Below are 25,231 nucleotides of genomic sequence, written 5' to 3'. Positions count from 1 at the left end.
GAAATAACATCGTATAATTGTTATTATGTTACTAGTTTGCAAGTTCGATTATTTTTCAAGCATTCAATTATTTTGCAAACTCAACTTTTATTGGTCAGTTGTGTTAAGGATCAATATTGTCATAAACAATCACAATAATTCGTGTTCGAGAGAAAAGTTCTCAAGCAGTTATAATGTATGTAGAAGTGTAATCCTCCCAACAATCTGAATTGGAATTTATGGTGTTCAGTAATTGCTGATTTTGATATTGTTTTAAGTTTATCATCAGATCTGATTTTTCAGTCAATATATGGTTTAGGTGTTTAAAAAAGTGAATGCCAGATTTAGACCTTACCTTTTCAACATATTGGATACATTGACTCACTTGAACTGATTTGTAAAACATACCTTTGCCTAAATTGCCGTTCACTTTATGAAAGCTTCGATCTTTAAATGCTTCAGGTTATTGACTTCCTGACTGTTGAAAGAATAGTGCTCTTTTCCTCGCCGTCCTAGCCTGTTACCAATCGACGTTCAACCATGGTGTTGTCATTTGGGAAATTACAGAAGACTAAAGCACGCTCTCATAGGCTATGAAGTTTAGCTCATAAGGTAAAAAGCAATTGTATAGGTCTAAGAAGACCAGTAGAAAGAAACAGGTTGAAATTTATATGTGCACATATATAAAGGCGAGCTTGATGAATGAGGAACATCTGATGAAGCGTTCGTCAAAGCGTTCGCCATGGACTACATATATATCAACCATCCAACAACCAATAACTTGTTTGAGTGGCATTTTCGAACTAGAGACGTACAATATAGAACAATTTTTATGGATAGCAACTTCTTTATTTCATGAGTGCAACGTTTCGATACAGATTCCTGTATATATGTCGCTGTCAGAGATCCAGAGAGCAGTCCTGCTTGACAACGGTACAAGAATCTGTATCTAAACGTCGCACTCACGAAATAAAGAAGTTGTTATCCATAAAAAATGTTCAACATCAACCCATCAACCCATAAACCAATCCGCTCATCCATTCATCCTCCCATCGTTAAACCTATCCATACAACTATTCACCAATGCCTCTTAACAGCAGAAAATGAGTTATTAAAAATCGGCCACTCACCTGCAGGTACTATGCTTACTGTATATGTAATACTGCTTTTCGCCGAAGCGAAATGACGACGAAGATGGCTGTCTGGGGTTCAATCTTTTATTTTGAGTGTTGCAAGTTCGTTCTGATGATCCAGCATGTGTACTGATAATTTAGTGCCCTGGAACATTTAGGCAGTAATATAATTCACAATAACATGACATTCAACACATCACATCTTAATTCACGACATACTTAAAATATCAATCATTACACCATGTTGAAATAACAGAAGTCATGTTCAGTACATTGAATTCAATACACCAGATTTAAATGGCAATAGATTTCATTTCATTACACTGCATTGAGTTCTAATACAAATGCCCATTTAAAATATTGCACGTTACATACAAAGAATAAAACCAGGAATGACACATCCTAATACCATGTAGCCAAATCATTGATACACAAGCAGTCACTTACATATATATGGTATGCAGCTTATCAAGCGCATGGCGGCGCCCTCCCAAGACCACATGGCATACACATTACCGTCTGTAGTACACAAACAGTACAACAATTCATTCAGTCAGTCACAAATCACACATGGGGAAATTATAATGTGTTATGAATTAAATTATGACGTGTAATAATTTAATTTGGCAAGTAACTAACTTTGTAAAGATAATGTTTAAAATGCTTATTAAACTATCATAGAATTATTACTTTTAATTTATATTAACTACAAGATATTACAATACAATTATGGTTAAAGATAAAATAAGCTTTATTATGAATTGGATTATAACACCTATTTTACTTGTACTAACCAGCACTGTAAAAATACCATGCCAAAACAAAAAGGCTCACCTGTCAATCCCTGTGTCCCAATGTGAAGTGAAGGTTAATTGCTCAGGTGTAACATGTAGAGCCAATTGTTTGTCAATCAACCAATCAGAAATCAGCATAACTCATCACATGATAAACAATTCCTAGTGTCATGACCTGACATGACACAACCTTGAACTATGAGCCTTGACTGACAACCTTGACCTTGCCCAGAGCTAAATATATACAGTGATCTCAAAACAACTGCATTTCTCTTGAAATGCTGCCTTTGTCATCAATACAATTGATGAACTCTTTCACCACAAATGAACTAACTAACCTATAAAATACTACCACCTAAAACCTTTTTTTTATGAACTATTATTTTATCATTTTTATTTGCATTTTATGACCTATTAAAATGACCTCAACCGCAACATAATGACATTGCTAAAATTACAACTGGGAAATTCATACATTTTAACTTTAAATCAACCATATGAAATGCCAGTGGATCAAACCCTGAAATTTCATCACTGCTACACACTACCCCCCACAAAGAATTGGCGTCCCCGCCATCAACCATGACCTTGAATGACTGACAGCAGTACATCAGATACTTTAGGAGGGAGATGTTCAAAAGTTCCACTCGTTGCCAAATTTTCCAAGAATCTTGCCTTTTCGAGCCACTCTGGCGGACGCACTGCATGTGCCATCACAAAATCGCCACTGGTATGCCATGCAGGTTTGCGTCTCTGTCGTCCGGAACAACATGGTTCGTTATCGCAAGTGTGATTCTGTACTTCAGTTGACACAGTAGCACTGTTTTCATCCAACTCTGTAGTATTTTCTTGAGCATTTTCTGGAGATAATGTCACAGTTTCTGATTCGATAGATTCATCAGAATCTTCACTACCTGACATAGAATCACTCGATTCATCATCATTGTCCTTATGTTTTGATACTACCACTTCGTCAGTCTCAGTTGAAGTTCCTGGAATTGAGGCACCTGACTGTTCTATGGCATCTGTTACTTTCAAAACACATGTCTCATCATGCTGAGAATACTCACTTGTTGGATTATCAGTAACCTGGTTCTTTAACACATTCCTTGGCTTAGGTGTTGGACGCTGCTTCTGATCAATGTCAACACTGCTAATAGGAAGAAGATGATTTCTGTGAATAGTTTTAGACTTTCCTTCTGCTGCTTCTGGAGTGACTACATACACTGGAATATCTAAATTTGGATGTTCTTCAACAACATATGCTTCATTTTCCCATTTATCAGCAAGTTTATGTTTGCCTTCAAATGCGAGCTTTCGTACCAACACTCTGTCGCCTACTCTGACGCTTGCTCCTCGTGCCCGCTGATCATAACTTTGTTTTTGCCTTTGCTTGGCTTTCCTGGAAAGTTTTGCTGCAAGATCATATGATTGCTGCAACCGTTCCTTTAGAGCTTTGGTATAAGACTGTTGTGGTTTCTTTGAGTTTCTTTCAATACCAAACGCCAAATCAATTGGTAGTCTGGGATGGCGACCGTACATCAAATAGAATGGTGAAAACCCAGTCGTCTTATGACGTGTACAATTGTAAGCATGGACCAAAGGTGCGACGTGTACTTTCCAGTCTGTTTTCTGATCTGGCTCTAAGGTACCTAACATGCTGAGAAGGGTGCGATTAAATCTTTCACATTGTCCATTACCCATGGGGTGATAAGGCGTTGTTCTTGATTTCTTTATACCTGTAATTGCACACAGTTCTTGAATTAGGCGTCCCTCAAAATTAGCACCCTGATCTGAATGAATTCTAGCGGGATAACCAAACTGATATACAAAGTTGTTCAGAAATGCTTCAGCAGTCGTACGAGCAGTCATATTCTTGGTAGGAACAGCTAATGAGTACTTGGTAAAATGATCTGTAATCACCAAGATGTATTGGAAGTTATTTTTGGAAGGTTCCAATGTCAAGAAATCCATGGCAACCAGTTCTAATGGATATGATGTTTGTACACTCACTAATGGTGCTTTAGAACTTGTTCTTGATTTCCTGCGCAAACAGCGTGTACATCTCTTAATCCAAGTCTCTGTCTCTCCTGCCATTCCCGGCCAAAAGAATCTTTCTCTAATTAAAGACAATGTTCTGTCTCTGCCCAAGTGTCCCATATCATTGTGTAAATTTTGTAGAACCTGTTTCCGTAAATGAGAGGGAATAACTAACTGTTCATTAATGCCTTCAGAACTTTCCGTAATTCTGTAAAGAACACCTTGACGTAGTTTCAGATTCTCAAATGTTCGTAAATAAGAGTTAAGTTCACCTGTGACCCGACCTTTCATTGGCGCTTGTGCCAATCTGATCCACTTGATGACTTCGGCCAAAGTCTGATCCCGGAATTGTTCTTTTCTCGAGTCCCTTGGATTCATTTCCTTCAGATCTTGACCAGCCTCATTATCAAGTACCGAATCAGGTGACATGCTCAAACACTCAACATAGTTAAATGCTGACACAGACTGACAAATGGCCCTTATAGATTCTGAGGAAATCTTTTCACTTGCCTCTGTTGTATATCCTGGAATCCTAGATAACACATCTGCATCCACATTGGACTTTCCAGGCCGGTACCTAATGTCAAAATTGTAAGCTGATAATGCAGCCAACCATCTATGGCCCGTTGCATCAAGCTTTGCTGTGGTTAGAATGTAGGTCAAAGGATTATTGTCTGTAAATACGGTGAATTCATTTTGATATAAGTACTCATGAAACTTCTCAGTGATTGACCATTTCAAAGCAAGAAACTCTAACTTATGGGCTGAGTAGTTTTTTTCTGGCTTTGATAATCCTCTACTGGCATAAGATATAACTCTCTTGTGTCCATCTTGTGTTTGATACAGAACAGCACCCAACCCACTTTGACTTGCATCTGTATGCAGTTCGAATGGAAGTGAATAATCACAAAATCCCAATACTGGTGGTGATGAGAGTCTATCCTTAAGTTCCATGAATGCTTGTTCTTGAGCATCTCCCCAAATTCAATCCACTTTTGATTTACCTTTCTTGTCAGTTGGTTTCGGCATTACAACAGACAGTGGTTTGGATATCTGTGAAAAGTTGTGAACAAACTTCCTTTAATACCCTGCGAAACCTAGAAATTTTCTGACTTCCTCTGGGTTGGATGGTCTTGGCCAATTTCTAATGGTTTCAACTTTGGACGGATCTGGTTCGACACCATTCTTGGATATGACATGTCCAATGTAAGTACATTTTTGCTTAAAGAACTCACACTTGTCTGGGGCTAGTTTTAGATTGCATTCTCTCAATTGCTGCAGTACTTTGGTCAGTCTACGGAGATGCTCCTCATAACTATCAGCAAAAATGATCAAGTCATCTATGTAGATTACACAAATAGACAGATGTAAGTCTCCTAGACAATCTTGCATCAATCGCTGAAATGTTGCAGGACTATTGCAGAGCCCAAACGGAAGCCTATTGTACTCAAAAAATCCAAGCGGACCTACAGTAAATGCGGTGCGTTCCTTGTGCTCTTCTGCAATCTCGACCTGGTGATATCCCGATTTCATGTCCAACTTAGAATAGTAAGAACTTCCAGCCAAACAATCAAGTACTTCATCTATTCTAGGTAGAGCAAAGCTGTCTTTAATCGTGGCTTGATTGAGCTGTCTAAAGTCTACACAAATCCTAAGTTTTCCATTTTTCTTCCGACATAGAACAATATTCGATGCCCAGGGGCTGTGGGACTTTCGAATGACTCCACATGCCAGTAACTGTTTCAGATGTTCTCTTACTTCCTCGAATAACGATGGGGGAATCCTACGGTAGCGCTGTTTAAAGGGAGTGTTGTCCATTAATTCTATTCTATGTTGAACAGCAGATGAATGACCCAGGTCTAAGTCTCCATGAGAAAAGACATCAATGTGATCTTTGATAACCCTAAGTCCTGCTGCTAACTGCTCTTCAGATAGATTACCCTGGTGGACTTCTACTTTACTGAGTACGCTTTCCATGTCAGATGTGGTATCTAAGTTGACATCTTCAACAGAAACTGGTTGGAGTTAACAAACTACTGCTCTAGGTGGTATGACTACAGTATGAGTTGTAACGTTTGACATATGGACCTCAACTGGATCTTGATTCTGATACTTGTAGTACACAAGAGAAGGCGATACATCCAAATAAGTAGGTATTGTTGATTTACAACTAGCCTGTAGAGTAGCCAGTGCTTTTGGATAACATATCTCCTTGTCAACAGATCCCCGAAGAACAACTTGTGAATTAGCTGGCACAATAACACTTCTACCTTCTGCATTCCTTACAAGTCCTAATCTCCAATTTTGTTTAACCAGTTCTTTCTCTCTGATGACCATGTTTCGGAAAGTAAAGTACCATGGGCTGTGCAGCTTAGCCTGTTGAAGAAACCTTGGACCATGCTCTGATTTGCATCTATTCAGAAGAGTTGAGAGGACATTTGTTCCTAACAAGATAGGTACTGAGTAGTTATAGCGACTATCAGGCACGACCAGTAACAAACACGGCATGTTGTTTTTCGAAGCAACCCCTGACGTTGACAAGTCAACATTTATGAATCCTAAATATGGCAAAGTACCACCATCTGCACATTCAATGTCTATCAACATTTCAAGAGTATGGAGCGGAAGATGCGAGAGATGTTGTTTGTAAAAGGACTCACTAACGGTCGAAACTGTTGAACCTGTATCAATTAGAGCTATACATGGCTTGTCACAAACTATTACCGATGTCTCATTGGATTCTCCAACTAATCCTTCTGGGAAGTAGTTGTTGTTTTAGAACGAGGCAAACTGACCCATGAGTTGCCCATGCCCATGGGTCCCAGTCCGTTTAAAGGCTGATGATGATCCATATTTATCCTACAACCACGCCAAATATGACCAAGCTGTCCACATTTCCAACAAACTGGTAATGAATTCCCTTCAGGCAAAGTCTGACCCTTGTATGGTAGGTAAGGGGTATCATAAGTTGTTCTGCCACGAACATTCTGACCTTTGCCTACATTAGGGTTATATCTGCCTTTCCTTGGATTGCCATTACCTGTAAGGCTTTGTGCAGGAGAATTACTTTGGGGTTTTGTCATCTGTTTCTTGATATTTGTCAACTCTGCAGACAATTCCTTAACCATATCTTTTAACTCTTGCATCTCAGAAGGTGTTCGAAAAGCCATCTTAGCTGGCAGAGGTTTCTTTGGAACTTCGGGGAGGATTCCTTAGACTCAACTCATGTTCCAATCTCCGTATTGCAACCCGAAACATGTCAAAGTCTTGAATGGAATCATACTTATGACCAGAGATATCCTTAAGGGCTGGCGTAAGTCCTTGCCAAAATACACTTTTAAGGGCTTGATTGATTTCATCTACCGAGGGATTACTATTCTGTGTAGCCTTGGCATAAAGATCCTCTAGCCTACAACCCCATGTGGTTACATCTTCATCTGGTAATTGCTTAGCACTGTAGAAGCTTGCCATAAGAGACTCACTTTCCTCGCATGTTCCATAAACAATCTGTAACTTGTTCGACACGGTCTCCAAACTGGCACGAGATCCTAAGGGTGAAGCCACTTTGCCTGCCTTGCCCTTCAGTGAACGACGCACAGCCTCGAATATGATATTCTTTGGGTAAGTTTTCTCTGCTAGAAGACAGTTGACTTCATATATCCATAGATCATATGGGGCTTCTCCTTTACCCGATTCACCAAAGAACAATGACAGACGAGGAATGGGACCTGGCATGGCAGTTAACTGGCCAGAACCTTGAGGACTCTGTAAGCTAACACCCTTATCCCCTGACACAGAATCCTTAGGTATACCACTGGGAACATTCGCAGGAACACCTTTGGAGTCATCACCTGACAGTTTACCAACTGATTGCAAATAAGAAACCATCAAATCCTGCAACTCCTCAGCACTATTCACCTTAGATGTTACACCCATTGACTTAAGAGCCTGACCTAAGAGAAGAACATTAGGTTCACCTTCATCCCCATCTTCCAAAGGCGGTATCTCTGTAGACTCCAACTCCTCTATCAACTTATGATCCTGTTCTATCTTATGAGCCATTATGACACTACCAGAACAACGGGAACCATAGGACAAGTAAACCAAACTACAAAGACGATAAGTGTATCAGCAATGCAACTACTTAGGTGAAAGGTGAGTAAGTGAAGGGTGCAACAAGGGAGACCCAGAGATTCACAGGCAGGTAATGCTGACACTACACTTCCACACCCACGTCAACACCAGCAAGACAAGGGAAACAGATTTTTATACTTTATATAATGTAATTAATTTAATTGACTAACTTATGTTTAAATAAACCTAATCTTACCTTTTATAAGAAGTTACACTGTTTTGTTTGTTTGCTAAATATATGTGACAAGGTGCGTGTGTGGGGAGGGTATGTTACATCACACAAGCTCAACCATTACCCATCACTGCATGCCTTCACTGCACTGTCAATAAACATTCATTCACATCAACAGGTACATAAAACAATAAACAACAAATTGCTAAAACATATATATGATTGGGCAAATGTAGCTATGAAGATGTAAACCCCCCAAAATGTAAATATATATATATATCAATAACGTCCAATATAGCAATATTTCAATAAAAGTAATTCACAGGTTCATGTATGACTTCACATTATTAAAAATTCAAAAGTTCATGTAGCCATCAAGGCCTGGGACACAGTTTCCTCTGACGCCTCACAGAATTGGATCGTCAATAACACGCAATATGTAATTTGGGTGTACAATGTATGAGAAAGTTCTCACCCAGCCGTTGGTTGTCTTCTAGTGACGATCACAAGACGAGTTGCGCAGAGTCAGACGATGTAACGAGATGTGGTGGGGGGTTTAGCCATGTCACTGGATCCTCACTGGGGGCTCCAAGTTGAAATACTGCTTTTCGCCGAAGCGAAATGACGACGAAGATGGCTGTCTGGGGTTCAATCTTTTATTTTGAGTGTTGCAAGTTCGTTCTGATGATCCAGCATGTGTACTGATAATTTAGTGCCCTGGAACATTTAGGCAGTAATATAATTCACAATAACATGACATTCAACACATCACATCTTAATTCACGACATACTTAAAATATCAATCATTACACCATGTTGAAATAACAGAAGTCATGTTCAGTACATTGAATTCAATACACCAGATTTAAATGGCAATAGATTTCATTTCATTACACTGCATTGAGTTCTAATACAAATGCCCATTTAAAATATTGCACGTTACATACAAAGAATAAAACCAGGAATGACACATCCTAATACCATGTAGCCAAATCATTGATACACAAGCAGTCACTTACATATATATGGTATGCAGCTTATCAAGCACATGGCGGCGCCCTCCCAAGACCACATGGCATACACATTACCGTCTGTAGTACACAAACAGTACAACAATTCATTCAGTCAGTCACAAATCACACATGGGGAAATTATAATGTGTTATGAATTAAATTATGACGTGTAATAATTTAATCTGGCAAGTAACTAACTTTGTAAAGATAATGTTTAAAATGCTTATTAAACTATCATAGAATTATTACTTTTAATTTATATTAACTACAAGATATTACAATACAATTATGGTTAAAGATAAAATAAGCTTTTACTATGAATTGGATTATAACACCTATTTTACTTGTACTAACCAGCACTGTAAAAATACCATGCCAAAACAAAAAGGCTCACCTGTCAATCCCTGTGTCCCAATGTGAAGTGAAGGTTAATTGCTCAGGTGTAACATGTAGAGCCAATTGTTTGCCAATCAACCAATCAGAAATCAGCATAACTCATCACATGATAAACAATTCCTAGTGTCATGACCTGACATGACACAACCTTGAACTATGAGCCTTGACTGACAACCTTGACCTTGCCCAGAGCTAAATATATACAGTGATCTCAAAACAACTGCATTTCTCTTGAAATGCTGCCTTTGTCATCAATACAATTGATGAACTCTTTCACCACAAATGAACTAACTAACCTATAAAATACTACCACCTAAAACCTTTTTTTTATGAACTATTATTTTATCATTTTTATTTGCATTTTATGACCTATTAAAATGACCTCAACCGCAACATAATGACATTGCTAAAATTACAACTGGGAAATTCATACATTTTAACTTTAAATCAACCATATGAAATGCCAGTGGATCAAACCCTGAAATTTCATCACTGCTACACATATGTAACTGACCCGCCTACACCGTTGTCCACTGTCAGGCTGTAGTCCTCAAAGTCCTGCTGCTGGAAGTTAGTAAGGTGTAGTCTGGCAGTGACTGATGTCTGAGACAGGGCTGGAGGAACCAGTGAGGTCCTGGCTGGTGCTGATAGATCTACTCCAGGTGAATGTAGGAAGGGGGTAGGCCAGGACTGACACAGACACATTTACGTTACCACCCAGTCTAGAGGCGTACTTGAGTTGCTGTGAAACTGTCCCTTCCAGTCGCGGTGAACCTGATGCACAACATTTCCCCACGAATCAAAGAAACACACCCACACATTTGTTTCACAAATACATATCAGTGATTTACCAATTGTGAATATCTCATCTGATTGATCAGGACATATGTTCAATTAACAGATGTACTAAAACTTTTCAGTATTATATACTCAGCATAAAAAAAACGTCAGTACGAATTCAAAATTAGATAGACACTGTAATCAAATCAGTACAGAAATGGACATAATATGCGGATCAAAAACATTTTTTGGGTACAATATCTTGACACGTCAGTGAATAACTCAGCACAATTCCAAGGTATTACGTGAACGTTTGCAGTACATTCAGACTCTTGACTTCAGTATCTAGTGTGACCACCACGAGCGGCAATAACTGAAGCACAGCGTCTATGCATGGAGTGTACCAATCGATTGATGAAGGCCATTAGCACCTTGAACCACACCCTGAAAGAGGCCTGGCGCAATACATCGGCTGTGTTCGGCCTTGGTATGAATTTCTGAATCCTCTGAATTTCATCCAAAAGATGTTCTACTGGGTTTAAATGAGGACTAAGGGCTGGCCACTGCATAATGGTGTAGCGCACCGCTGTGATGCCGCTGTGATGCCGCCTTCTCTCCCTGGACCTAGGTTCTGGAACACCATAGGACCCGCTCTCTGGTTCAGACCTAACCCACCCCATACCATGATGCTTGCACCTCCCCATGAGTCTCGTTCCATAACACATATGTCTGAGTAACGCTGGCCACGTCGTGGCCATATTCTTGTTCTGCCATCTGCAGTTGATACGCAGTACCGACTCTCATCTGTGAACAGAACAGTTCTCCATTGCCTGTATCGCCAGTGGCACCCGTGAAGAGCCACCTCCTCGTGGTGGGTGCTGGGTAACGCTAAGAGCTCTTCAACTCCCCTTTGTGGACCCGTGGGTATATTTGGTCCACCCACCCGTTTGACGTGGGTTGCGCCCCTGTGTCGGTGGAGGACGGGAGTCTGGTGGTTGAGGGCACTGGTTCCAGGAACAGCGTTCCTGTGCCCAACACACCACTTTGCCCCTGACTTCACCTAGACGGGTGGTAGAACTGGCCCGGTTCTATCAATCGGCTGGTCACGCCAGGCCCGGTGCATGGAGATTATTTGTGCACATATGTAACATATTACTATTTGGTCTTGGTTGTTCAAATTCAAATTCTATATCTAATTGTATCTATGAAATTGCCTAGTGTCCTATGCCAGAAGGCGGTGGCTCATGGGCCAATCTCTGGGCCAACCTCTTTTTATATCACAGTAGGTATCGAGGTATTATCAGAGACAGAGCTTGCTGTTTATCCGAGGATATTGCTATAGAGCTTCACGATCAGGGTGTAACTGCTGTAAAACGTTTCACCATCAAGAGAGAGGGTACTATTGTGAAAACCAACACCTATCTCTTGCCGTTTGCCCGTGCACCCATACCACCATCCATTAAAGAGGGTTATTTCAATATTGGAGTGGACGTGTATGTCCCCAGTCCACTTCGTTCTTTAAGTGTCAGAAGTTCGGTCATGGGTCCAACTCTTGTCGTGGCTCTGTTGCATGTCATCATTGTGGTGACTGCTACTAAAATACAGAATGTGACAATGATTTTAAATGGGCAAACTGTTCTGGACCACATGCTGCTACATCCAAATCCTGTCCTGTTTGGCAAAAAGAGTAAAAATATTGAAACTGAAATGCGAAATGAATATATCATATCTTGACGCAAAAAAGCTATTCATAACTGAGACCTCAACTTCATCAGATAAAACATACTCTGCTGCAGTAACTCGCTCTGTAGCGATATCCTCTGTAACCTGTCAGACTGACGTGACAGGGGTCCATTAATCCATTAATTCAGGTTCAGTTGTATCAGCGACTTCCCCAGTAATTCAGTATACATCTGGATGTCAAACCGAGAAACAACCTGAGCCAAAATCAGATTCGTTTCACAAACAGCCTGACAGTCAATCAGTCAAAAAGAAAGGTAACAAAATAAACAGAAAACCAATCGCTATCATTCCTTTATCTCCAGAGGTTCCTATAGAAAGCTCTTTTGGGCCTCTAGATGTGGACGTTACGCTGTCTACACAAGACAGACGGAGGAATAGCTCCTCCTCACATTCACGAGAACGATCGCCAATTGAGGCACCATGACTCAATTGTCGACTTTAATGCAGTGGAATTGCAGAGGATTGAAAAAGAACTTCAATGAGATCCACTTATTGATGCAAGATTGTAAACCGTCAGCATTATGTCTTCAAGAGACTTATCTAAAAAAAAAATGATAACTTTAATCTGCGGCAGTATACCGATTATCACTCCTTTTCTCCTCCGGGAGATATGGCAACTGGGGGTGCTACCAGTTTGGTGCGCTAGGATATAATGCATAGCCCTGTATCTCTTAATACCAATCTTCAAACCGTAGCTTTTCGTCTGACCCTGCATATTGCTTTGACTCTGTGCAGCTTATAACTCACTCACTCTTCGGACAATTGACAATGGGATCTTCAACATCTCTATGATCAGCTTCCCAAGCCGTGTCTCATTATGGGCGACCTCAACGGACACAACCCGCTTTGGGGGAGTGCCCACACTAATAATAAAGGCAAAATTCTTGAGGAATTCATTTCCGATAATAATTTATGTATTTTCAATGATGATTCAGCCACTTATCTACATCCAGCTATCGGAACATATTCTTCCCTGGATTTGTCACTCGATGACTCTATCTTGTATAATGAATTTGAATGGATGATTCATGATGACCTATGAGGGAATGATCACTTCCCAACCATTCTCAAAACAATCAACCCTGGTGATGATCCACCTTTATCGAGAAGGAGTTCGCCAGGGCTGATTGGTCATTATATGAGGCTCTGTGTGTTGAACGTTTAAAGCATGACCTTTTCAGGAACAATGAAGATCCTATACAGTCGTTTTCAGATATTTTAAATGACATTGCTGACAGAACAATTCCACAGTCCTCTGCAACTCCACACATTCGTAAACCATGGTTTAATAACGAATGTAAACAGGACGGAAAGTGCAGGAAGAAAGCAGAAAAAATATTTTCGCAAACATCCTTCCGTCCATAATTTAGACAAAGTAAAAATGTTAAATGCCAAGGCTCGACGCGCATTTAAACAAAATAAGCGTCAGTCTTGGAGGAACAATGTTTCCAAAATAGATTCACGTACATCTGTGTCAAAGGTGTGGAACATGATCCAAAGAATAAAGGGCAAAGGTTCTAATTCTACTGTTCATCATCTGAAGGACGGTGATACTATATTAACTACTAAAACTGAGTATTTAGTATCAAGATCAACACTTTATCCAAGGTTTTAAACGATTCAATAGATGGATCACTTTTTGTGGATGATTTAAATATTTCTTGTCGTGGTAAGAATATGCATGCTATTGAACGGCAATTGCAGTTATGTTTAAATAAAATAAATAAATGGTCTTGAAAACGGATTTAAATTTTCTAAATCAAAAACTAATTGTCTACACTTTTGTAGAAAATATAAGCCGCTTAAGGACCCAGAACTATTTTTTAAATGGCACTCCCATCAAATTTGTAAAGGAGGCCAAATTCTTGGGTCTTATTTCGATTCTCATTTAACCTTCTTGCCACATATCAAATCACTTAAAGCTAAATGTCTGAAGAATTTGATTTGTTAAAGGTTGTTTCTAATTCAAAGTGGGGAGGGGATCAAATTACCCTCCTTCACTTATATAGATCATAGGTGCGATCTAAACTTGATTATGGTTCCATTGTATATGGTGGAGCCTGCAAAAGCAACCTAAAATTACTTGATTGTGTCCACTACCAAGGTCTAAGACTTTGTCTTGGGTCCTTTAGAACCTCTCCTGTTGACAGTCTCTACGTCGAGGCTGATGAGCCATCTCTTACACAACGCCGTATAAAATTGTCCTTGCAGTATATAACAAAACTGTATTCTAACGAGTCTTACCCTGCATTTAACTGTGTCTTTACTCCTCTTTACGGGGATTTGTACAACAAATAGCCTTCTCTTGTTCCTCCTCTTGGTTTAAGAATTAAACCATTCATTTCCGGCATTGAGCTGGAAAATATATTTCCTTCCCGTCTTCTTTCTTCTCCTCCTTGGCAACTGGTCAGGCCTGAAGGTACCTAACTCTGACAAAGTTTCAGAAATCTGAAACTAATGAATAACAATATAAACAAGAATATAATCGATTAAAAAATAAATATAATACATTCAAATCCTTATTTACAGATAGGTCCAAGGATGGTGGCGCGATGGCATGTGCCACTGTCATTGGATCCCGAATAATATCTTCTCGACTACCATACAACAGCTCTTTTTTCACAGCAGAAGCTAACGCCATATCAACAGCTATTAAGTATATTAATAAACACCGTAAATATAAACAATAGATAATCTTTTCCGATTCTCTTTCGTGTCTTCAGGCTATTAAAAACCTTTCTTGTATACATCCACATTTATTAGAAATGAATTGTATAATGAGCTTGCAACTGGCCACTGCGACATCGTCTTTGTTGGTTACCCAGCCACGATGGCATTTCTGGGAATACAAAGGCTGATCTTGCAGACAAGGCAGCACTCAATAAATATGTGACACCACTTCTTATCACATACTCTGATTACAAAGCTAGCATTACAACCTACATCCGTGATCTGATGCAAAAGAAGTGGGACACCCAAGTAGTTATCAATAAAATACATGCAACAAAACCCTGTATCGGTGGCACTTAGTTGGGTTGTCAGTCCAGATTTGAAGAGGTCATCATACGACGATGTCGTATTGGCCACACAAGATATACTCATGCATACCTACTGAAACTTAGATTGTTAGTGGCTGTATCCCCAAAGGGGGTTGAAGTAGCGTAAACTTATTGTCCTCCTGGGAGGGTACGTAATTCCCATAAACTTTCAAAGTATAATTTTCACGTACCAAGTTTTTAAATGTAGTATTTTTGTTCTTTTAAATTTCTGCTAAATTATCCTACAATCGCCAGCGGCTAAAGGGATGGTATAAATCAGGCTAGGGTACATGCATGTAGCAAAAGTAATGTAAGTCCTCATGGTTCCTAGTATTGTGATCTAACTTCAGTTGTTGGCAATCTATAGCCCGTGTTTTATATTGTATTGTCTTCTTTACTTGAAGTGTTTTAGCTTTCTTCGCTAGTTTTTTATTATATCTGTGACTATCTAGTATTGTTACTGTCCATCGACAACAGGTTTTAATCTTCAAACTATTTTCATTTTTTTATTGTATAAATTGTTTTCGTCACGATATCGCTGAGATATTGCCGATGTGACGTTAAATATTAACTGACACACTCACTCACTCACTTTATCGCCAGTTTTGGTGTGTAGGGCAAACTGTAGACGTTCACGCCGATGACGAGGGGTGTGGATAGGTCTGCGTTTAGGTCTACGGTAATGGAGGTTCCAGACGTCGGCGTACTGTATTAGTACTGATTGGTCTTCCGTGTGTTCCCACTGTCTGGCGGACTGTTTCGGATGCCTGCATGAGGGGATTCTGTACATGCTGTCGCACAACATGGCGGTATTGTCGTCTTGAAGTCACTCTTCGTCTGCCAGTACGGGGGGAGATCATTTGTGGTGTTGGTGGCCTGCGAACGTTGCTGCAGCCCGTAGATGGTCCTAATGTTGACCTGGAAGTGATTGGCAACGGCTTGTACAGTGTGGCCAGCTTCGAGTCTCATCCTAGTGCCTGGTTCCTCTGAGCTGTTTTGACTCGCGGCTTCCTGCTGACGTTGTACTATGCGAATGTTTCAACCAGGTTTGGGGAGCAGTTTATACGGTTGGTCCTTGTGAACAGCACGTGCAGCATGAGTTGCATGAAAAACACGGAGAACACCGTACCATCTCCGATATCAGGTTGCGTTTTTGAGACCATTTCCTGGGTTCCATTCTGAGTTTGGGAAGGAATGTCTTTGCTCAGGTACAGTTGGAGATGTTGTCAAAAATATAAAATCAAAACATCAAATGAGTGTACAGTTATCCGTTTCTGCGAAGGAAAATTCTCAGCTGACGTTTCTTTTGCTGCTGGTATATAATGGCTTTACGTCAACTAATTACGTGCCATGGCAAAAAAAAAGTTGGAGGAAGACGGAGGAAAGTATGTACTAAGAACCTTCATGGATATGCTTACATTTGACCAGCAGCTCCACCGTTTGGGTGACAAGTGCTCCGATGTTGTTGGTGGCAGTACAGGAGTAGTTCCCTCTTTGTCTACAGTCTGCTGACTCCAGTTTATATGTTGCTGTCAGGGGGTTATCTGCCCTTGTCAACTCCTCAGATCTATTCAGTAACCTGATGATTGACCTTAGATTATTGTCAATATGGCAACTCAATATCACTGCATCAGACTCGTTAACTGTCACTGAACCGCTTCGAGAGTTGGCGGTGAACATGCTAATGGTGAAAAGACACGTGCAGAACATATATTATATACGGATGTGAAAGACTCACGCTCATAATAGTGCGGGAATGCCACGACCTTCACCCCAAACAACGTGATGGTAGCCACATTGTTGGGACATTCAGTGGCATTCATCAACTAAAATGATGCAACGTTATACACAGACTTGGAAGACCGGTACTTGTGCATCTTGCATCTTGCATCTCGGAAAATGATTCTGGATCACAAACATGACGCAATTGGAGACAAATGCGATTGGGCAAACAGACAGACAGTTGTACAAGAGTACAACACGCGGTGCCTAATATCAAACGCCAGATGTACAAAAAACAAAACATTGTACAACACTTCCTTGACAGCAGCCAGCTTCAACGCGTTTCCGTGGTCTGTTCGCCCATGGAACACATCTGACATGTGATGACAGCAACCACATACTCTTACTAACAGACAGGAAGTCATCCAGGCCATTTGAACAGAACTTTGTCGCATGAGGGTTTTGGTAGCTGTACACACATATTCTGACAGGTATTCTGACAATGATACTTACACTGTACATTCACTGTTACCTCCACAGTGTCAGATCTCACTACAGATGTCCCCACACAAGGACTGAGGGTGTTGCTTGCTGTACACACGTATGCCCAGTATTCTAACAATGATACTTACACTGTACATCCACTGTCACCTTCACAGAGTCAGATCTCACTGCAGATGTCCCCACACAAGGACTGAGGGTGTTGGTAGCTGTACACACATATGTCCAGTATTCTAACAATGAAACTTACACTGTACATCCGCTGTCACCTCCACAGAGTCAGATCTCACTGCAGATGTCCCCACACAAGGACTGAGGGTGTTGGTAGCTGTACACACATATGTCCCTGCCTGTGATCTCTGTACGTTGCTGATGGTCAGAGTAGATCCAGTCTGAGGAGTAAAACTACCACCATCTTTCCTTGTCCATGTCACAGCTGCTGCAGGTTTGGAGTCCATAGAGCGGGTCGCAGTCAGTGTCTGTCCCTCTGTCACAGTCTGAGTGGAGGCGTGAACAGACACAGGTGGACCGTCTGGGATAGGAAACTGACTGTAACACTGTCACCAGTGTAGACTATATACTTACACTGAACATCAACACTGGCTGTTACACTGTCACCAGTGTAGATTATATACTTACACTGAACATCAACACTGACTGTAACACTGACACCAGTGTAGACCATTTACTTACACTGAACATCAACACTGACTGTAACACTGTCACCAGTGTAGATTATATACTTACATTGAACATCAACACTGACTGTAACACTGTCACGAGTGTAGATTATATACTTACACTGAACATCAACACTGACTGTAACACTGTCACCAGCGTAGACTATATACTTACACTGAACATCAACACTGACTGTAACACTGTCACGACTGTAGATTATATACTTACACTGAACATAAACACTGCCTGTAACACTGTCACGAGTGTAGATTATAAACTTACACTGAACATCAACACTGCCTGTAACACTGTCACGAGTGTAGATTATAAACTTACACTGACCATCAACACTGACTGTAACACTGTCACGATAGTAGACTATATACTTACACTGAACATCAACACTGACTATAACACTGTCACCTCCCCCATGTGTATTATTAGGTTGACAAGCAAGGTATCACTCACTTGAGGCTGACTCTCGGAGACGGGACTGAACCAAAGTTCAAAGCTACCTAATCCCAAATTTACACCCAACATCTATACCCATTCTATATCTCTGTGTGACATGTTCTAATGTAGGTAACACCAACATGGAGCTCTTGGGTTTTACCGATGTAATGAGATCAGCAATATGTCAGCATTCTATACATATAATGCTACCCACATGAAGCTGATGCCCTGTTTGAGAACTGGTACACAGTTCAAATCTACCTAATCCCTAAATAAGACATTAACGGTATGTTTCAACTCTTGGCAATTTTTCAAATCCCCTACTTCAATGTTGAGGTAGGTGACCCACCCAACAGATAAGATACACAAGATGATTTGTAAAGTTTAGTAATCATGGACATTTCCTTCGTGTGCTTGACATGCATTCGACATATTTTCTGTCTTATGTAATTTCGATAATTTTGTATGTACAGTCATACAAGCGAAAGTCTCTGCTGTGTGGACACATCACTATCACTGGCGACGCTGCTGCAAGGATATTTTCCGCAATTCATAGGACATCGCTACGTGAAACACCCCTTATTCCGGGATACTAATTCATTCAATCTCGGTTTTATTCTCAGTGACTGCGTTCAAAACGCTTCACGTTGGTAAAATCTATGATACCCAGTCATAGATCTGTATTGACCAAGAAGATGGAATCAAATGCTTGTTTAAGAACTATCGCCCCAAACTGATGCAGCATGTTGTAGCGATTCAGCTGAAACAACATCAATACTTCTCAATGCTCTTGATAACAGCACATCTGGTAGTTATTGGTTAAGCTTTATCTTGGTTTCCACGATATCTCATGTTACGCAAACAGTCGTGTATCATTGTATGTTTGACGTTGGAGAGTAGAGAATTAAGGTTTGCCACATTTCTCAACAATTTTCTCAGTCCTGTTCACTGTTCAAGAGAACTGAACTGATCGAGTTCGAGGTCCCATGAGACACGGTCATGGCCAGCCAGAAAGCTATGCTGGAAAACTAGGAGTCATCTTTGACTCAACAATGAGCATCGAGAATCACGTCAGCAACATCTGCAAACTGCTTTCATTACGTTTGAACTATTGCAACAGTTTACAATACGGCAGCAGTACCTGGACAAGTTAGATATTTGTTTACGACACAGCTGCCAGACTCATAACACGCACACATACGTATGTGAGCATTAAGCCGAAGTACTACAGTGGCTCATGGTAAGAGGGAGATCTGTCTTTAAGCGTTACGTGTTTGTTTACAAGTTCGTTGATATTTTTATAGTTTCTTTGACACAACGATTCACATTATTTGCTTGGTTCTAGCCTCGTTAGTTCAACTACAAGACGACCAGGGAATACCACGTTTGTGTCCATATTTAATCAATATATAACACATCACCCCTGAATTTCTAGGTTCAAGTGGTCACGTGAGGACCAGTCGTCTCATTCGCATCAGTTCACTGACTTCCATCATTCTAGCAAGCCAGACAATACCACCGTTCGTTCGGTCTCATAGTCTCATTTTGACTATCTGTTTGTAAAGCTTTCACAAATACCCTCGTCGATTTCACAAAAGGGGTAAAGGGGTGTGTTTCCCATTTTAATAGCGTTGAATGTTCTAAGCTAAATAATATCATTCAGTTGTGAGTGTTTCCTTTGTTATTACTTCTGTATAATATTCCGTTGATGTTTTATAGATAATTGACCACATAGCTTTGAGAAAAGATGTCTTGTTTTGATCGTTTGTTTAAAATGCCTGTGCTGTACATTCGACATTCTAGCATTACCACTACATGTGTAAGATCAGGGGATATCATCATTAACCGATAGATAACGTATGCAGTTTCCGTTGCCCTTATTAGGAATGAGAGGTTTAAGCTAAATCAAATACATAACGGTTATATTTACCTCTTAGCTGCTTTAATGATGACATGATAGTGGCACCCAACACATAGTTGAGACAATTATATTTGTCAGAATATATATATGGAACTATACATAGGAATAATCCAACCTATGTTCAAGAGGAACCAACTTAATTCTCTAGCAACTTACTCAGGACAACCAGTTTCTGTCCACAGTTCTGTATCACAGTAGCAGCCCCTCCAGCCCCACATGTGTATGTCCCTGCATCTGATGTCTGGATGTTGCTGAGGGTGAAGGTGACATTCCTGGCTGCTATGTTCCCCTGGTATTCCAGTCTATCTCCGTAGTTGCCAAAGCTGACGAATATCCCAGGGGCTGTCACTGTGAACACATTGACACCAGCAGGACTGTCAGCCAAGATATCCCTGTGGAATCTCCCAGCTAAACCTGGCTGTGTCAGACACTGGAGACAACACTGGACTGGCACTGGGTGCTCTTAATACAATACATGTAAAAGGTATTTGTGTATTAAGAATGAAGGATAGTACGTCGTCCCAAGCCGCGTCTGTTTTTCACGTTATATTTATCACAAATATGGTAATATGTATCCAATTCAGGTACGTATACTGTACAAATATGGCCCATCTTAAAGACGTACCTGTAATGACATAGAATATAACAGCAGAGGATATGCGTGGCATCTCGATAAGATCTGAAATATAGGTTCATTTGGATAGAATTATCACTGCATTCAGTATGAATGAGATATGCTAATGTCTCTCCGTCTAGTAGCTGTATGTTTACTGTGTGGTGAAGACAGGGTGGTGCAGAGACTGTTGGGAAGACAGTCAACTAATGACAGATATATAATCCAAAGTCGGACGCCTTGTCCACATGACCACTGGTACAAAATCAGCTGAGGGATACTAGTTTTGTCTGTATTTATCGACACTTTCTATTTTACAAATGCAAAGGGAAATCTCTTGTCTATGACTATTTACATTTTATAAACTAAGATCAGATTTGAACATATACAACTAAAGAGCTAAAACTCTGTAATTTGGATGTCACTATAAATCCGTATGTCCCAGGTTTATATGACACGCGTAATACTAATGTGAAAATAATTGTCAACTAAGGGAGACAACTCTGCATTTGCCCGGGATTACAGCATGTGATCAGTCAGTAAATATTAAATCGAAGTAAACAAGTGTATCGACACATTTAAGTGTGATATTCAAATACACTGGCATGCAGAAATAGCGTTCACAGTTGCATTGTAGGTGTGTTGTGATGCAGTTGGAAACATAAACATTGTACATTACTGCTGTGTGATGCAGTTAGAAATATATACATTGTACATACTTGTTGTGTGATGCAGTTAGACATATATACATTGTACATATCTGCTGTGTGATGCAGTTAGAAATATATACATTGTACATACTTGTTGTGTGATGCAGTTAGAAATATATACATTGTACATACGTGTTGTGTGATGCAGTTAGACATATATACATTGTACATATCTGCTGTGTGATGCAGTTAGAAATATATACATTGTACATACCTGCTGTGTGATGCAGTTAGAAATATATACATTGTACATACTTGTTGTGTGATGCAGTTAGACATATATACATTGTACATATCTGCTGTGTGATGCAGTTAGAAATATATACATTGTACATACCTGCTGTGTGATGCAGTTAGACATATATACATTGTACATACCTGCTGTGTGATGCAGTTAGAAATATATACATTGTACATATCTGTTGTGTGATGCAGTTAGAAATATATACATTGTACATATCTGCTGTGTGATGCAGTTAGAAATATATACATTGTACATACTTGTTGTGTGATGCAGTTAGACATATATACATTGTACATATCTGCTGTGTGATGCAGTTAGAAATATATACATTGTACATACCTGCTCTGTGATGCAGTTAGACATATATACATTGTACATACCTGCTGTGTGATGCAGTTAGAAATATATACATTGTACATATCTGTTGTGTGATGCAGTTAGAAATATATACATTGTACATATCTGCTGTGTGATGCAGTTAGAAATATATACATTGTACATACCTGCTGTGTGATGCAGTTAGACATATATACATTGTACATATCTGCTGTGTGATGCAGTTAGAAATATATACATTGTACATACCTGCTGTGTGATGCAGTTAGAAATATATACATTGTACACACTTGATGTGTGATACAGTTAGACATATATTATTGTACATACCTGCTGTGTGATGCAGTTAGAAATATATACATTTTACATACCTGCTGTGTGATGCAGTTAGAAATATACTGAACATCATTGAAAACGCACCGCTTATATAAGTTCAGATTATTAAAAGCACGTGTAAGAAATAGATATTTTTTTAATGGATAATAACAGATAGACGACTGACAAAAACAACAACATAGAAAAGACCCTCATTCATTGAAATGTTCCACAGTCAGAAAGCATCAAACACACGTGGGGTCAAATCGAAAAGTCAATATCGCGTGTGACCGCCATTTGCATTGACACATGCAGTTCAACGTCTCCTCATTGAGTCAATAAGCGTCCGAATAGAGTTCTTGAGGATGGCATTCCACTTCTGCAGTAGTGCAGCCTCAAGTTCCCGGATGTTTCGCATCTGTTGTTGCCGCGAACGACTTTGACCAATTTCGTCCCACAAGTGCTCCATGGGGGATACATCTGGCGACTGTGCTGGCCAATGAATAACCTGGATGTGTTGCTGGGCCAGATACTGCATGGAAAGTCTTGTTGTGTGTGCCCGTGCGTTGTCCTGTTGAAAAGTATAGACATCTTGGGGTCGATTGAAGACAGATACGATGTGATTCTGAAGTATCTGCTCACGGTAATAGAGGGCATTAACTCTCCCTTGACAGACATGAAGGCAGTGCTGTTATTGTACTTTATTCCATCCCAGACCATGACACTCCCACCACCCAAAGGTCCGTCTGAACCACACACTCATCAGCATAACGTTCACCACGTCTACGCCAAAAATGTAATCGGCCGTCAGCATTACGTAGATGAAGACGTGACTCGTCAGTGACTACCACACCATGCCATTGTTGTAACCTTTACTGAAAATGTCTGCTAGCCCATTGAATACGCTCATTACGGTGTCTGTCAGTCAGAATTGGTCCAACGTAAGGACGTCGAGCATAGAGCCCTGTAGTATGTAGACGGCGTCGCATGGAGTCGGCGCTGATGACCCCCACGTCAACCTTGAACTATTTATTATAGTGCAGCAGTCCTGGCAGTCGGCAGTGTTCAATCACTGATATGGACAACGTCAATATGGCGATCCTGATGGAGCGTCGTAACAACCCTACAATTAACAGTAACTATCAAGGAAGACATCATCGCCCATTATATTTTTACTGCTATTACTTTCCAATATAATGAGACAACGATTACACAATGCCATTTAGAAAGTGGTCAAATGTAACATATGTCATATTTGGGATTACACTTTCTTAGTGAAGTACAAATTCTAGTGCCTTTATGGGTTGAGTCCCATTCGGGATTCGAATGCACACCCTCAGAGTCAGGCACCTAATCGCCAGCACACAAAGTCTGCCGCCTAACCCGCTCTGCCACCGCAACGGCGCGTACTCCATCGTCGACAACCACCGACCACACAACAAACTGGGCTCTGCCGCACACGTAGAATGGAAACGAATGAACCACGTTGACTGTGGACGTTTGATTAGGATTGTCTTCAGATTTGAGGTGTATTGATGCGACATTAATGAGTTTGATTTCACATGGTAAATGACGTTCACAATAGGGCACATTACTAAACTATTTATCCCATTAAGAATATACAATGGCAATAGTTGTGACACCCTTATTTAGGAAATACGGTTCGCTGTTCCACCGTGTACATTGTCATAAAGCACACTTTTGCACACGTACTATTACAGTTAAAATACGGGGACGCCTGCGTCCGAATGCTTTAACGCTATAATAGTTCAGGGCAAACGTGTGCTTTATGATACTATACATGGTGGTAGAGCAAAATGTATTTCTTTTCTAAGATGCCAAATTTGATACTTTCCAACGAATAATCGAAAGCAGAAACAAAAACAAACAAAATAAATAAATAAAAGTAAAATAAATAAATAAAATAAGAATGAATGAATGAATGAATGAATGAATGAATGAATGAATGAATGAATGAATGAATGAATGAATGAATGAATAAATAAATAAACTACGGTGCGCTGTGCTATTAACGAGTCTGTCCTCTGCTTTACCAAGAAAAAAACAACATGATAAGCAATTTGATGACGTTTTAATTGCAGGTTAAATATCTTCTCTTTATTATAACATCTCTGATTAACGTAACCCATATGGGCCAATGTTGGACAATATGGGACAATATGAACGTCGCATGTCTACGGCCAACGTGAGTTTAGATCAGTACATCCAGATGAAGCTGACTATCCACATTCCACGGATGCATTGTGGGAAAGTAAACATTGCGAACGTTGTCGTGTCGCTGTTAAATTGTGAGTCGAAATGAAACATGTTATCTGTCGAAAATCAGAAACGTACTGTTTCCACCAGTGATGTCAGCCGTGTAGAAGGCTTACGAGAGGTTGCAACTGACATGCATCGTGACGTAGGTTACCAAGAATACGTTTGGTAACGAGGGGGCAGACGAGAATGGCGTAGTGACGTCAATACATATGGGACGTCATGCAAAAAAGCGC

The 25,231-nt window shown here is 40.1% G+C and overlaps 3 protein-coding genes across 3 annotated transcripts in view; all 3 read right to left on the bottom strand.

The window, feature by feature from the left end:
- The window catches only part of LOC124264775 (leucine-rich repeat, immunoglobulin-like domain and transmembrane domain-containing protein 3), a 180,144-nt gene that overhangs the window by 101,801 nt on the left and 53,112 nt on the right, over positions 1-25,231 (bottom strand). The window lies entirely within an intron of this gene.
- LOC124264774 (Down syndrome cell adhesion molecule-like protein 1 homolog) overlaps positions 1-25,231 on the bottom strand; it is a 137,993-nt gene that overhangs the window by 71,674 nt on the left and 41,088 nt on the right. The window lies entirely within an intron of this gene.
- Positions 1-25,231, bottom strand: part of LOC124264773 (hemicentin-2-like) — a 255,580-nt gene that overhangs the window by 212,959 nt on the left and 17,390 nt on the right. The window lies entirely within an intron of this gene.

Source organism: Haliotis rubra, unplaced genomic scaffold (genome assembly GCF_003918875.1).
Source record: "Haliotis rubra isolate DU_JTF1 unplaced genomic scaffold, ASM391887v1 Scf941, whole genome shotgun sequence".
NCBI lineage: Eukaryota > Metazoa > Mollusca > Gastropoda > Lepetellida > Haliotidae > Haliotis > Haliotis rubra.
The sequence above is the reverse complement of the archived record's forward strand: the minus strand, read 5'-3'. Positions and strand labels throughout refer to the sequence as shown.